Here is a 14152-nt window from a genome sequence, read left to right on the forward strand (position 1 = left end):
TACACCACTTTTCAGTCAGTCTTTTAGAACAGGAGCATATTAGCCTTTTCTGTGCTCCGGTAGGAGTATTATTTCACGGGTTGTCCTGGTGTGTGTGGCTTTCTTCCGTAATCAGTCATTTTGTGTTCGCAACATCTTATGGGAGTGAGCTTCCCCAGAATAGGTCACTTACTTCTACACTGTTCACATTACATTAAAATCGTACTGTGCAGTTGATAATAACACTATGGTGCTTGCAGGTTATGGTCGTGGAGTAGATCAAGAGTTGCACTGTACACTGTGGCTGCCTAACTTCAGTTAATCTGACACGAGGCTACGGTGATATGACTGTCTGCTAACCGAGGTTTCAGCCAACACACAGCACGAAGGCCAGATTTCTTTGTGATATTGACTGGCAACAACGTCCCCCAGCACCAAGCCATCTCAAGTCTGTCAAATACATTCAACTAAGTCTAAAAGAATCAATGACGCTTCTCTAAACAGATCGGAAGTGTGAATTAGAAATTATGAGTGGTAGTGATACTGTTTTAATTACTACCTCGAAAAAGTAAAGTTACATAAGTAATCTTTTCTTTGTTTGCAGATATATGTCTGCAAACGTGTTAATCATAGGTATCAACGCCACAGTACAGTAGCACGGCGCTATAGCAGCCAAGATAGATTAGCCCAGCCCATTAATAAAATGGTGTACCGTGCGATAATTCGTTTTCTGCATGTGAGGGGGATAGCTATTCAAAAATCGATCGAGAGTGAGTTGCTGCAGACGTATGACAAAAGTGCACTCTCATATGGCAAAGTGGTTAGGTTGTGCAAACACTTCCACTGTAGTCAGACAAGTAGGACGGAGAACGAAGTGCCAAAACGTATCTCCATGAAGAAACAAGAATCGCAAGAGAATTGGAGGTTTTTGTGTTCGAATTTTACTGCATTACGGATAACACTGAAATTTTCGAACCTGAACATTTCTTAAGTAGGAAAAATGCATACTACTACAACAACGATCTTCGACAAGTCATCCATCATTGGGAAGAATGTACCCATTAAAGGATGAATATACACTATCTGATCAAAGGTATCCCAGCCCCTCTATGTACTGCAAAACTGATCTCTAGGTGCCACAAGAGACGGACCACTCCAGTATAAAAGGATGCTAGGAGTGTTTTACTGTCAGTATAGAAGCAGGAACAGCAGAATGCGTCCATCAGGAGAGCTCAGTGACTCTGGAGGTGGACTCGTCAATGGATGTTGTGTGGTCTTGCCCACTCATCGCTAATAGGGTGCCTACGGGATGCAGAGTTCTCGGAATGCTATACAACAGTGCAAACAAACAACGTTAGTAGTTTTATTTCTAGAAAGTAATTGACAATACTTAACTTTGGACATTCACAAATAGTAATCGCAAACGAGGAGCGACTTGCAATATAATTTAGGGTCCTTGATAAGTAAACTGTTCAGGCAAGTTGCGACACTTCACTGATAACTGACGTCCGCGATCCGGTGCCGAACTGAGTGCCTGGGCTAGCAGGAGCGGCGTTTGTGTTCACTTCTTCCACTTACCGCTCTTGGCGCGGCGCGGTCGAATTCCGCACACCATTGGCCGTCACCACATCTTCGTTCCGGTGCTTGTGGTTACGCCAGAACACATGTCATCTGGGTAACAAATCCAACAGTCACTTGTTGGACCTTCTTGATACTTCGGCGGACAACGGCAAAAAAAAAAAAAAAAAAAAAAAAATCCAGATAGTTTACAACTATACTCTGCAAGCCACCTGGCGGTGTGTGGCGGAGGGTAGTCTGGATACATTTATCGGTTCTCCCTTCTGTTCCAGTCTCGTATTGTTCGTGGAAAGAAAGACTGTCGGTATGCCTCTCTGTGGGCTCTAATCTCTCTGATTTTATCCTCATGGTCTCTTCGCGAGATATACGTAGCAGGGAGCAATATACTGCTTGACTCCTCGGTGAGGGTATGTTGTCGAAACTTCAACAAAAGCCCGTACCGAGCTACTGAGCGTCTCTCTTGCAGAGTCTTCCACTGGAGTTTGTCTATCATCTCCGTAACGCTTTCGCGATTACTAAATGATCCTGTAATGAAGCGCGCTGCTCTCCGTTGGATCTTCTCTAGCTCTTCTACCAACCCTATCAGGTACGGATCCCACACCGGTGAGCAGTATTCAAGCAGAGGGCGAACAAGTGTACTGTAACCTACTTCCTTTGTTTTCGGATTGCATTTCCTTAGGATTATTCCAATGAATCTCAGTCTGGCATCTGCTTTACCGACGATTAATTTTATATGGTAATTCCATTTTGAATCACTCCTAATGCCTACTCCCAGGTAATTTATAGAATTAACCGCTTCCAGTTGCTGATCTGTTATATTGTAGCTAAATGATAAAGGATCTTAATGTCTTTGTATTCGCAGCACATTACAGTTGTCTACATTGAAATTCAATTGCCATTCCCTGCACCATGCGTAAATTCGTTGCAGATCCTCCTGCATTTCAGTACAATTTTTCATTGTTACAACCTCTCGATATACTACAGCATCATCCGCTAAAAGCCCCAGTGAACTTCCGATGTTATCCACAAGGTCATTTATGTATATTGTGTATAGCAACGGTCCTACGACACTCCCCTGCGACACACCTGAAATCACTCTTACTGCGGAAGTCTTCTCTCCATCGAGAATGACATGCTGCGTTCTGTTATCTAGGAACTCTTCAATCCAATCACACAATTAGTCTGATAGTCCATCTGCTCTTACTTTGTTCATTAAACGATTGTGGTGAACTGTATCAAACGCCTTGTGGAAGTCAAGAAACACGGCATCTATAAGTTTCTTTGTCAAAGGTTAATAGCAATTCAGCTCCAAAGTGGATTGAAACAAAACATGAAATAAGTTACTTCATGAAACGGAACAATAGTGTTCCTGGTGGCTGTAGCTCGTTTAGATTGTCAGTGAGTCGTAGTTCATTAATTACACACTTTATAAAACTCAAGGTCGCGGAGGACGTTCAGAGTAAAATAAGAACTGAATGAACGAAGTTTAAGTCTAGTATGGAGCAAAATTGTCTACGTTCGACGTATAGCCATTTGAAAGTTAAACAGTAATAAATTTACACGTTCAAAAGTATGCCACGATGACAGATTCTAATCATTCTTTGGCACGGAGGTCACAAATGCTCTAAGTCCACAGCTAACAGCTCCCAGAGTCACGAAGTCAGATGTGAACAGCAGCAGTGTTGTGGAGGCGCCTCTCGAGTGAGGATCCTGAGTTTAGAAATCCTCTCAGAATCTGCGCCTGGCCCAGGACTCTTATTTGGAGTAAACTGGTCTAATCTCATCCGAGGACTGCCCTAAATAACAGCACTAGGATACAATCGGGTCTACTTTCGATCACGTGTCTTGCAGAACATAATAGGTCTGTGCTGGCCATGGCCTCTAGTGTCCCTTAGGTAGCTTCCTTGTGAGCATGGCCACCTGTGTTTTGGAACTTTGTTCGGTGTGTATTAGGTATCGTCGAAGCACTGATGTGATGTTGACTTCTGACACTGGAGGCATTATGCCTCGGTATAGAACTTTTAAAGCTGTCCATGTCGACTGTTGATTGTCAAGTGGAAACGATAAGAAACAATCACATCTAAGCAAAGAATAGGCAGACCGCGTGTACTAACGGACAGAGATCGTCGAGCATTGTTGTGGGTTTTGGTAAAAGGTTGCGTGAAGTCAGCGGAAGGAATCAGAAAAGAGTTTTGAACTGCTACCAGCAGGCCAGCTGACACAATGCTAGTGTGTACAGAATTAAGAAGAATAGGATCAATGGTGAATGGTCTGCTGGTATCCTACACGTTCCTGTAGTCCATGGATGCTTGAGGTGATCTAAGGACTGGACGGTGGATTGCTGGAGACGAGTAATTGGAGTGATGAATCATGCTATGTCTCATGACAATGGGATTGGATGTTTTGGGCTGGTGACTGCCTGGAGAGCATTAGCTGCCAAAATGTGTTGTGCGAACAGTGATGCAAGGAGGAGGTGATGTCACAGCAGAGTGGTGACTTCATGTTTAGGGTGTGCACCCTTTATTGTGTTGAATGATATGAACACATTCTATTGCACTGTGTCCTACGTACAGTAGAGGATCACATCAGAGACGATGATAGCTTGTATCAGCATCACAATGCACCATGTCATAAAGCAGCACATGCGAGGCAATGGTTAGTGGATACTTACATGCCTGAAATGGACTGTGCAGTGAATCCCGAGGTGAACACAATGGAGCATCTTTGGTGTGAGTTCGAATGTCGACTCTGCTATAGTCCCCAAAGTCCAACATCACTATCTTCTCTGATTTTGGCTCTTGAGGATGAATAGACTGCTATGTCTACACAAACATTCAGACTCTCAACTGAAAGTATCCGAAGCAGAGCTGAAGCCCTCACGAAGTAGAAGGGTGGAGACACCCTATATTAATGTCCACTGATAGGTGTCCAGATACTTTTGATAAGATAGTGTATGGAGAAGGGCTAGGAATGGCACCAACTTTCACGGATGAAGCTTGGTTTTTTCAAGGTGATAAGTATAGCTTTATGATTATCTCTCGGTCATCAGAAACACAAGTGAAACCCAGAAAGAAATCTGGACAGTTCAGCTGAAGTCGTTTGGGGTCACGGTTAGCCGATGGGTAGCTCGGGACGGCACGTGGCCGCTGTGACTAGCTGGCATTCACGGTTTCGCCGCCTCCGCCGTCGGCCGGGGAGCCGTAGCGCTCCATAATTCACGTCCCATTACCAGGCCGGGCCTCCACTCCGACGAGTCTGCCGCACCATAGGGCCACCAAACACGTCAGTTAAGCGAGCACTCTGGCTCCAGGGGCGGCCTCTATCGGAGCCGCTGGAATAAAAAATGAGCTGCATTCAGTCCAGGCCTCGGCCACAATCCAAATCTGCTCACAGGCGCATTGCTGATTCATCCTGTTAAGACCACCTGCTAAAAGTGAGGAAACAAGTAGTACGTAGGTCAGCCAGGGGCTGGTCCACATTTGGCAAGTGTCGGTTCTAGCGGATCAGCAGGACTGTACAACAGGGTCAACTACCAATCAAGAGAAGAAGACGGGGTGTACCTTCCTGAGAAGATCGGCCTATAGGGATGACAAAGCTGTAAAACATCGACTTCTTAATCGGTTTTGACGTTGTATCGTTTTTAACATGTGTGCCTCTAGTGTATTCACTACATGTCACCGCCAATAGATCTGGGGTGGACGTTACAGTGTTGTTCGAGCATACTCTTACTTCGACGCACTTTTTATTTGACGATTTATTTTTTCAATATGACGGTGCCGCCATGGTGGCAAATTTTAAATGAAAGGTTTTGAGGAACTATTTAAAAATAACAGGATTTTGGCGATACTTTGACGACACTTTTATAGTTTGGCCTCGTCATTTGGACAGTCTCCAAGAGTTCCTTCCACATATGAACTCCATACATGGAAACTGAAAGTTTGCTGTGGAGATGGATGAAGAAGGCTTTTAACCGTTCTTAGACGTATTGGTGCGACGTAAGTGTGATGGTACTTTTGCACATTAGGTGTATCGAAGGTCCACTCACATAGATCCGTATTGATAGGCTACTAGCTGCCACCATCCGGCAGAAACGATGGGCATTCAGCAGACATGCCATCTCAGATTCTGATAACCTGCTAACGGAACTAGAACATCTACAAACTGTGTTCCCGATTAGTTGGTTGATGCAGGGAGGGGATCAAACAGTGAGATCATCGGTCGTACCGGATAACAGGAGAATCTGGAAGGAAGCCGGCCCTGCCCTTTCAAAGGAACCATCCCGGGATATGCCAGATGCGATTTAGGGAAATCACGGAAAACCTAAATCAGGCTGGCCGGATGTGGGTTTCAACCCTCGTCCTTCCGACTATGAGTCCAGTGTGCTAAGCACTGCGGCACCTCACTCTGGGTGTTCCTGAACAATGCATATCCGTCTCAACAAGTACAGAGAGCGTAACAGACGACGTAAAGACGACAGAACAATTATAAGGATGATGCCTTTCATAGCGACTGATTATCTACAAAATACCCCAAATGTTTCTGCGGAAATAGACAGAATACGAAGGAGTCATATGGTTAAAGTAATCTATTGTCCTCCTTCCAAAACTTCGGCGCTTTGCGCATCTGCTCAACAATGTTCAAATGTGTGTGATTTCCTAAGAGACCAAAGTGCTAAGTTCATCGATCCTTGGACTTACACACTAACTTAAACTAACTTATGCTAAAAACAAAAGACACACCCGTGCACGAGGGAAGACTCGAACATCCGGCGGGAGGGGCCGAATCTGCGAAAGACGCATTAATGTTGCGTTAGGTAGGCTTTTACAGGCTTATTTGCGAATACGTCAAATCTTTTATAGGACAAAAGCAAGGCAAGGATCGCGTTGTGCAACATAAGCGGCATACTCACCCCCATCGCCTTAGTAATTCCGTAATCACCGAACGCTGTATGTCCATTGCTCATTTGATGAAATACAATGAATCAAAAATTGTGGCCCATACATCATACTTTTACAGCTCCATCAATCCTGAACCAATGGAAATACGACAATCTGAGTCCCACACAAACCGAGACGGTGGACTACAGTTAAATTCTGCACGGTATGCTATCGTAGAAAAACTTAGTGCTCTTGGTAGCCAGCGTCGTTCTGCGATTTTACCGAGTGAAGACAATCGATCTGATATTGATGAGGCGAGCTTTTACCACGGAGGGCGCGCGCATGGCGCAGCACACAGACTCGGGGCAGAAGCACATGGACTCAAGCAGCGCACGCTCAGTGTCAACTGGGTACACAAAGCAAATGCCGGCGGGTTCTTCAATACGAGAACTCAGTAGATTTTGGTCGGTACTCACATGTAGATGGCCAGAAGAGTGTGAGCCGAAATATCGCTGCTTCAAATCGCAGATCTCCGACAAATCGCACGAAATTTCATGGGGCATCATTAACAAGAATTAATATATATTACCTGTATATAACTGAGAAGAATATACAGTGTTTTATTTTCCAAGAAAGACATAACTGTTTTTCTAAGAAAGATAATATTGTACTTCTCAAATTGTTCTCATGCAGAATAGTTTCTAGTTTTCCTACACGGTCAGAGATAGCCTTTTTTGTGTTATGTATCTCTTCTTCCACATCCAACAATGACTATTTAACGTGGCAAATGTCCAGATGCAACAGGATTCGGAATTCACGTTAAACTTCATACCTCCCTGCAAGGTTGTTGGGAGGCAAAGGCTCGGTTAGCAGTATCCCACGTCACCCGCCAGCCTGCTGAACCACCACGACCGATCATCAAATTGATATCGACCCACAAAAAGTATCTTACAACAGAGAATACTTGTTATATTAACAATATTTAGTATTTTCGGCTAGTGTCGGTCCTAAACCATCATCAGGTCGATACATGCGCTAGTGTCCATTACAATTTCAACATCATGAAAGCTGCGAACAACACCTGTCACACTGGCATGAAGTGCCAATGATGGGCATTGCAGTGCAACAGTATTCATTGGTTGTAGCAATCAGTCTGTAGCCTGTGTATGCACTGAGTAGTCAAAAGTCATGAGATAGCGATATGCACGTATACAGATGGCGGCAGTATCGCGTACACTTTTATAAATGGGAAATCCACTGATACATGGACTCAAGTTGTCGCCAGTCCCCAGCATGTGCTAGTGGTGGCTCCATAGCGGCGTGGGCTCTGTTTACATGGAACTGACTGGGTCCTGTGCCCAAACTGAACCTATGGTTGACTGCAAATGTTTATGCTCGAGTACTTGGAGATCATTTGTAGCCATTCGTGGAGCTCATCTTCCCAGACAACGATGGAATTTTTATAGATGACGATGCGCCGTATCACCAGGCCACAGTTGTTCGTGATTGGTCTGAATAATATTCAGGACAATTGGAGCGGATGGTTTGGCCACCCAGATCGCCCAGCATAAATCTTATCGAACATTTATGGGACGTTATCGAGAGTTTGTGCACGAGATCCTGCTCCGCTAATATTCTTGTGATTATTGATGTTTACAAAAGTAACATGCCTCACTATTTCTGCAGGGGACTTCCAGCGACATGTTGGGTACATGCCATTTCGAGCTGCTGCATTGCGCTGGGCAAAAGGAGGTGCAACACGATACTGGGAGGTATCCCAGGATCTCTGTGACCTCGGTGTATAATCAAGAATCCTCGTATTTTCTCAGTTACTAATGGTTTCTTTCACATCCACCAATGATGCGTTAAAGTGAGAAACGCCATGATGCAGCAAAACTCGGAATTCACGTTGAGCTTTGTCTCCCTACATGGACGGCGTAAGGGAAAGACTCCGACAGAAGCATGTGACGTCACCCTTCAACCTGCTGAAGAGCCGTGTTGTGACCATCAGCTTAATATCGGCGCCTAAAAATGTCTGACAAAAGCCAAAAGTTTTTATATTACCAATATTTGATATCTTCGACTAGTTTCGGTCCTCAGATTCATAATCAGGTCGACACATACAGTGCTTGTCACAAAAATTTCAACACGATGAAGCCGACATACAACAAGCGTCATGAATTTTAAGACAACATACAACAAGCGTCATGCATTTGCAAATGATTAGCTTTTGAATGCCACCGCAAATCGTTGGTAGGAGTTATCCATCTACAGTCTGTGTATTAAGAAATATCACTCAGTGGATTTCTAATCCAGAAATCCCATTTGAGTGTTGTTTGTGGGAAGATCGTGTTACGCTTTGCGTAGGTCGTGGCCTATCTAGACTGCGGTTTATCGATCCACAGTAATGCTGTTCGCAGTGGTCGGTACTCGATGATGAACGACCGCGCGCGACTAGCAATCGCGAGACAGTCATATTGTTATCTCACTTAAGAAACATGGAACACCTACAGCCGTCGTTTTGATGTTATTTTATTGTATTGGAACCAGTTTCGGTGACTCAGTAGACTAAAACTGGTTACAGTGTAATAAAATAACGTCAAAACAGACCGACAGTGCCTGAAATACGACAAAATAACATCAGAACAACGGCTGCAGGAGTTTCTTTTTTGTTTCTTACGTAAGTGAACGGCCGAAGTTCCGTGGACCATTAGTCACAAGGATATACATACTAAAACTGTTGTTATCTCGGCCGTGCAAGATAAAACAGCCACGTCACCTACCGTCAGTCAGGGAATGGACTTGTTTGCAGCATGACATGTATCCACACTGCCAGTGGGACGCAGACCTGTAGCACCACAGACTGTTTGTTTTTTTCCCTTCTAGAAATACTGTCCCCCAAGCTATGCGTAGCACATTACTAACACCTCTTCTTCTTTCTGAGCTCTACATCTCACTCATTATGGGGGGATGCTGACACAGTTTTTCAGGACAGCAAATGTTGCGGTACAGAAAATGGCCCAGAGATCACCAGTGTGTGTCTGTCTGTGTGTGTGTGTGTGTGTGTGTGTGTGTGTGTGTGTGTGTGTAGAGAGAGAGTGAAGTGTTATGAAACAATGTGTATATGGTGTCTGCAGTGACCGATAGTGAGATATGAGTGAACAGTGTGGCATTACATTATTTAATAAGTTATTTGTAAAGAAAATATTGTATACCAGGAGTAAATCTAATGATTGTCTCTAACTAGCAGTCTGTAAATATTTGTGTATACGAATTAGCTTGTATTAATCTAAATTTGTAAATACTTTGACATGTCCTATATCCTTTTAAAAAGAGATCTACGGATGAATAGCCGGCCGCGGTGGTCTAGCGGTTCTAGGCTCTCAGTCAGGAACCGCGCGACTGCTCCGGTCGCAGGTTCGAATCCTGCCTCGGGCATGGATGTGTGTGATGTCCTTAGGTTAGTTAGGTTTAAATAGTTCTAAGTTCTGGGGGACTTATGACCACAGATGTTGAGTCCCATAGTGCTCAGAGCCATTTGAACCATTTTCTACGGATGAATGAAGCTGCTACTACTGCTGCTAGGTACAAAAATACTGAATTCAATATAATTCTATATCTGGGATGTTCTTCCTATATACTTCACGCAGAAACGTTGACCTCGGCTAAATGAAGCTTCAAGACATTGTTAAATATATGCTTTGTGCCTTCGAATTATAATCAAACCCTTTGACTTCTCAAAACTTCGGAAGTATGCGTTTCATTACCATTGCTTATTAACTCCAGCAGCCTCTCATTTAGCCTGTCAAGGCACTTCGGATACTTTTATAGACCAAGGAAAAACCCAACTCACTCGCCTGGAAGCGAACAAGTGTACTTAGCATCTGCCGCAAGCGATACTAATTATTAAAAGGTCGATACATTAGACACTGTACTTTAGCCCAGCAATAGTTTACGATACCCAAGTATCGACTGTCTTAATCTCTCGTCGCTCTGTTGATTCGAGAGACTTCCGGAGGCAGCAGACAGCGGAGCTGAACTTGATACCGAGTTTTTTTATTTCCGTGAAGTCTTCGACATCGCTGGATACGGAGACCTGTTAAAAATATATATGCTTCTGGAGCATACGAGACGTTGTGTGCCCGTTCCAATGAGTTTTCAAAAGGATACGTGCAGAGTGCCTTTTACGCTTTGACTTCATGAAACGTAACGTGGCAATTGTGTATAAAGTTCCATAAGATTAGACGATGGCAGCATAAGACTGTTGAAACTGGTCATCTTGGAACAATAAAACTGTCTACACTGCGATCGAGGCGTACGAAGCGAGTTCATTTTAATTTTGATAGGAGATACTTTGGAAAAACTGCATACAATGTTCTGCGAACAGTTACTCGAAAATATTTGTTATTAAATGTGTAATTGTGTCCTGTGATGGCCATGTGTGTGTCGGCTGTACGAGCGTACAGCGCCTTTTATGTTTGACTTCATGCAGAGTAACGTGACAGTTTTAGAGCAAGTTCCATAAGATCAGAGGATGGCAACATAAGACGTTTTCAACCACACCGATCGCCCCACTGCACTGTGTATGTAGATCATATCTTATAAAAAAGTGGGACCCTTTTTATAAAGTGTATGTAAATGCCCCGAATGACAACTTCTGTGTCTTCCGGATGGTGTTTGGTGACAACGGAGACGCATACAGGTTTCATAAGGAAATTTGTACCAAAAGGAAATTTTCTTGGTGACTGCGGACGACTGTAACGGGACAAGTTCAGTTTCACTTAGAACGACCCTCTCACCATCTTTCATATTCTAGAACTTATTGTGCTCTTTACGTCTGGTTTTTCCAGTCTGGTCGCGTCTGTGATGCATCGTGACCTCTCCCGTAGCGTCTAAATTCGGACTCGCTAAGCCAAGCAAAAATATTAAGACTTAAACATTATGTTAGACTATAATCTACTGTTTGACTAATCTTGGACACGTATTTACCTGACTCAAGTTTAATTTGGATATCGAACTTCTTCTGGAACGTTTAGTAGAAAAAGTATTGGGCCTTCGTACCTATCAACACAGTATTCGTCGCACTTCGCTGCTTACCTTGAATTATCATTTTGATAATTTAAGTTTTTCACTGAACACAATTACCACATTCACCACGAGAACAGGAACCGTTACTGAACTCACCTTCGGCAACTCCTTCATTACTTCAGTTCTACTGTTTGACATTTATGGTCGTCAGTTTTGAAAATCAAATCAGTTCACTCAATTTGGAAAAGTTGTTTATTTTATGTTTTCAGAACCATAATAATTTTGATAAAACATTTATCGACTTCCTTTCATTACTTTAATTCTTTTAAAAATCCATATTAAGTTGTATTAGTCATTTGAATAAAGTAAATTTGCTCTTAAAACCTTAAGAAAATGATTTATGCAAGAGAATTGCACTCATTTATTGAAACAAAACGACCCATCAAAGATGTATAATTGTATAAATGAACTGACTGTAGCATAGAAAGTACTGCTGTTTCTGATAAATTTTGCTGTATGATTCAAGAGAAATGAAATGGATACTTGAAATAAGTCATAAGTTTTGGAAATGAATGTATTTATATCAAAGATGCACTTGTTCACAGTGTGTACTGAAATAGGTCTGGCTTTTCTCTTTCAAGTATAATAAATAAACAGATTGTAGCTTGCCTTGCTATGAGCCATGCACTTCAGGATATGGTGCCAAAAACACTCATACAAGTTATTCATGTCTCCGGTTAAAAATATGATATGAGAGTGGTGCCATGATGCCTGCCCTTATTAAGCTTCCTGGAAGCAACATGTGCAAACGTTGCAAAACCATATTTTAGCCTAGTAACTCTTCCAACCACGGGCAGTAATTACCATAGACGATTTCTTAATACAGGAGCATTAATAATTGTAGTTTTCCAACAACATGAGGCTATATTAGCACACAATATTAATGTCTCGCAGAGCGCACGAAAACACCTTCAAAACGGTTCAAATGGCTCTGAGCACTATGGGACTCAACAGCTGAGGTCATTAGTCCCCTAGAACTTAGAACTAGTTAAACCTAACTAACCTAAGGACATCACACACATCCATGTCCGAGGCAGGATTCGAACCTGCGACCGTAGCGGTCACGCGGTTCCAGACTGAAGCGCCTAGAACCGCTCGGCCACACCGGCCGGCCGAAAACACATTCACTCGCTCTCCCTGCTGACTGGGTACTCCACACTTCTCACTCTGCCTGCTGTAAACATTTTTCCACACGAAGGGTGTTCCCAAAAACGGAACTCCGTGAGTTGGCCTCCCTCAGACCTAATGGTTTCCTTCTTTCTTATGCACGATATTATATTTTTCCTAGTATTACACTCCTGGAAATGGAAAAAAGAACACATTGCCACCGGTGTGTCAGACCCACCATACTTGCTCTGGACACTGCGAGAGGGCTGTACAAGCAATGATCACACGCACGGCACAGCGGACACACCAGGAACCGCGGTGTTGGCCGTCGAATGGCGCTAGCTGCGCAGCATTTGTGCACCGCCGCCGTCAGTGTCAGCCATTTTGCCGTGGCATATGGAGCTCCATCGCAGTCTTTAACACTGGTAGCATGCCGCGACAGCGTGGACGTGATCCGTATGTGCAGTTGACGGACTTTGAGCGAGGGCGTATAGTGGGCATGCGGGAGGCCGGGTGGACGTACCGCCGAATTGCTCAACACGTGGGGCGTGAGGTCTCCACAGTACATCGATGTTGTCGCCAGTGGTCGGCGGAAGGTGCACGTGCCCGTCGACCTGGGACCGGACCGCAGCGACGCACGGATGCACGCCAAGACCGTAGGATCCTACGCAGTGCCGTAGGGGACCGCACCGCCACTCCCCAGCAAATTAGGGACACTGTTGCTCCTGGGGTATCGGCGAGGACCATTCGCAACCGTCTCCATGAAGCTGGGCTACGGTCCCGCACACCGTTAGGCCGTCTTCCGCTCACGCCCCAACATCGTGCAGCCCGCCTCCAGTGGTGTCGCGACAGGAGTGAACGGAGGGACGAATGGAGACGTGTCGTCTTCAGCGATGAGAGTCGCTTCTGCCTTGGTGCCAATGATGGTCGTATGCGTGTTTGGCGCCGTGCAGGTGAGCGCCACAATCAGGACTGCATACGACCGAGGCACACAGGGCCAACACCCGGCATCATGGTGTGGGGAGCGATCTCCTACACTGGCCGTACACCACTGGTGATCGTCGAGGGGACACTGAATAGTGCACGGTACATCCAAACCGTCATCGAACCCATCGTTCTACCATTCCTAGACCGGCAAGGGAACTTGCTGTTCCAACAGGACAATGCACGTCCGCATGTATCCCGTGCCACCCAACGTGCTCTAGAAGGTGTAAGTCAACTACCCTGGCCAGCAAGATCTCCGGATCTGTCCCCCATTGAGCATGTTTGGGACTGGATGAAGCGTCGTCTCACGCGGTCTGCACGTCCAGCACGAACGCTGGTCCAACTGAGGCGCCAGGTGGAAATGGCATGGCAAGCCGTTCCACAGGACTACATCCAGCATCTCTACGATCGTCTCCATGGGAGAATAGCAGCCTGCATTGCTGCGAAAGGTGGATATACACTATACTAGTGCCGACATTGTGCATGCTCTGTTGCCTGTGCCTATGTGTCTGTGGTTCTGTCAGTGTGATCATGTGATG

General features: G+C 44.7%; 1 pseudogene; it reads right to left on the bottom strand.

Annotated features, from left to right (window-relative positions):
- LOC124709051 overlaps window positions 1-14152 on the bottom strand; it is a 120711-nt pseudogene that overhangs the window by 67676 nt on the left and 38883 nt on the right.

The sequence above is a fragment of the Schistocerca piceifrons genome, chromosome 7, assembly GCF_021461385.2.
Source record: "Schistocerca piceifrons isolate TAMUIC-IGC-003096 chromosome 7, iqSchPice1.1, whole genome shotgun sequence".
NCBI classification, from domain to species: Eukaryota; Metazoa; Arthropoda; class Insecta; order Orthoptera; family Acrididae; genus Schistocerca; species Schistocerca piceifrons.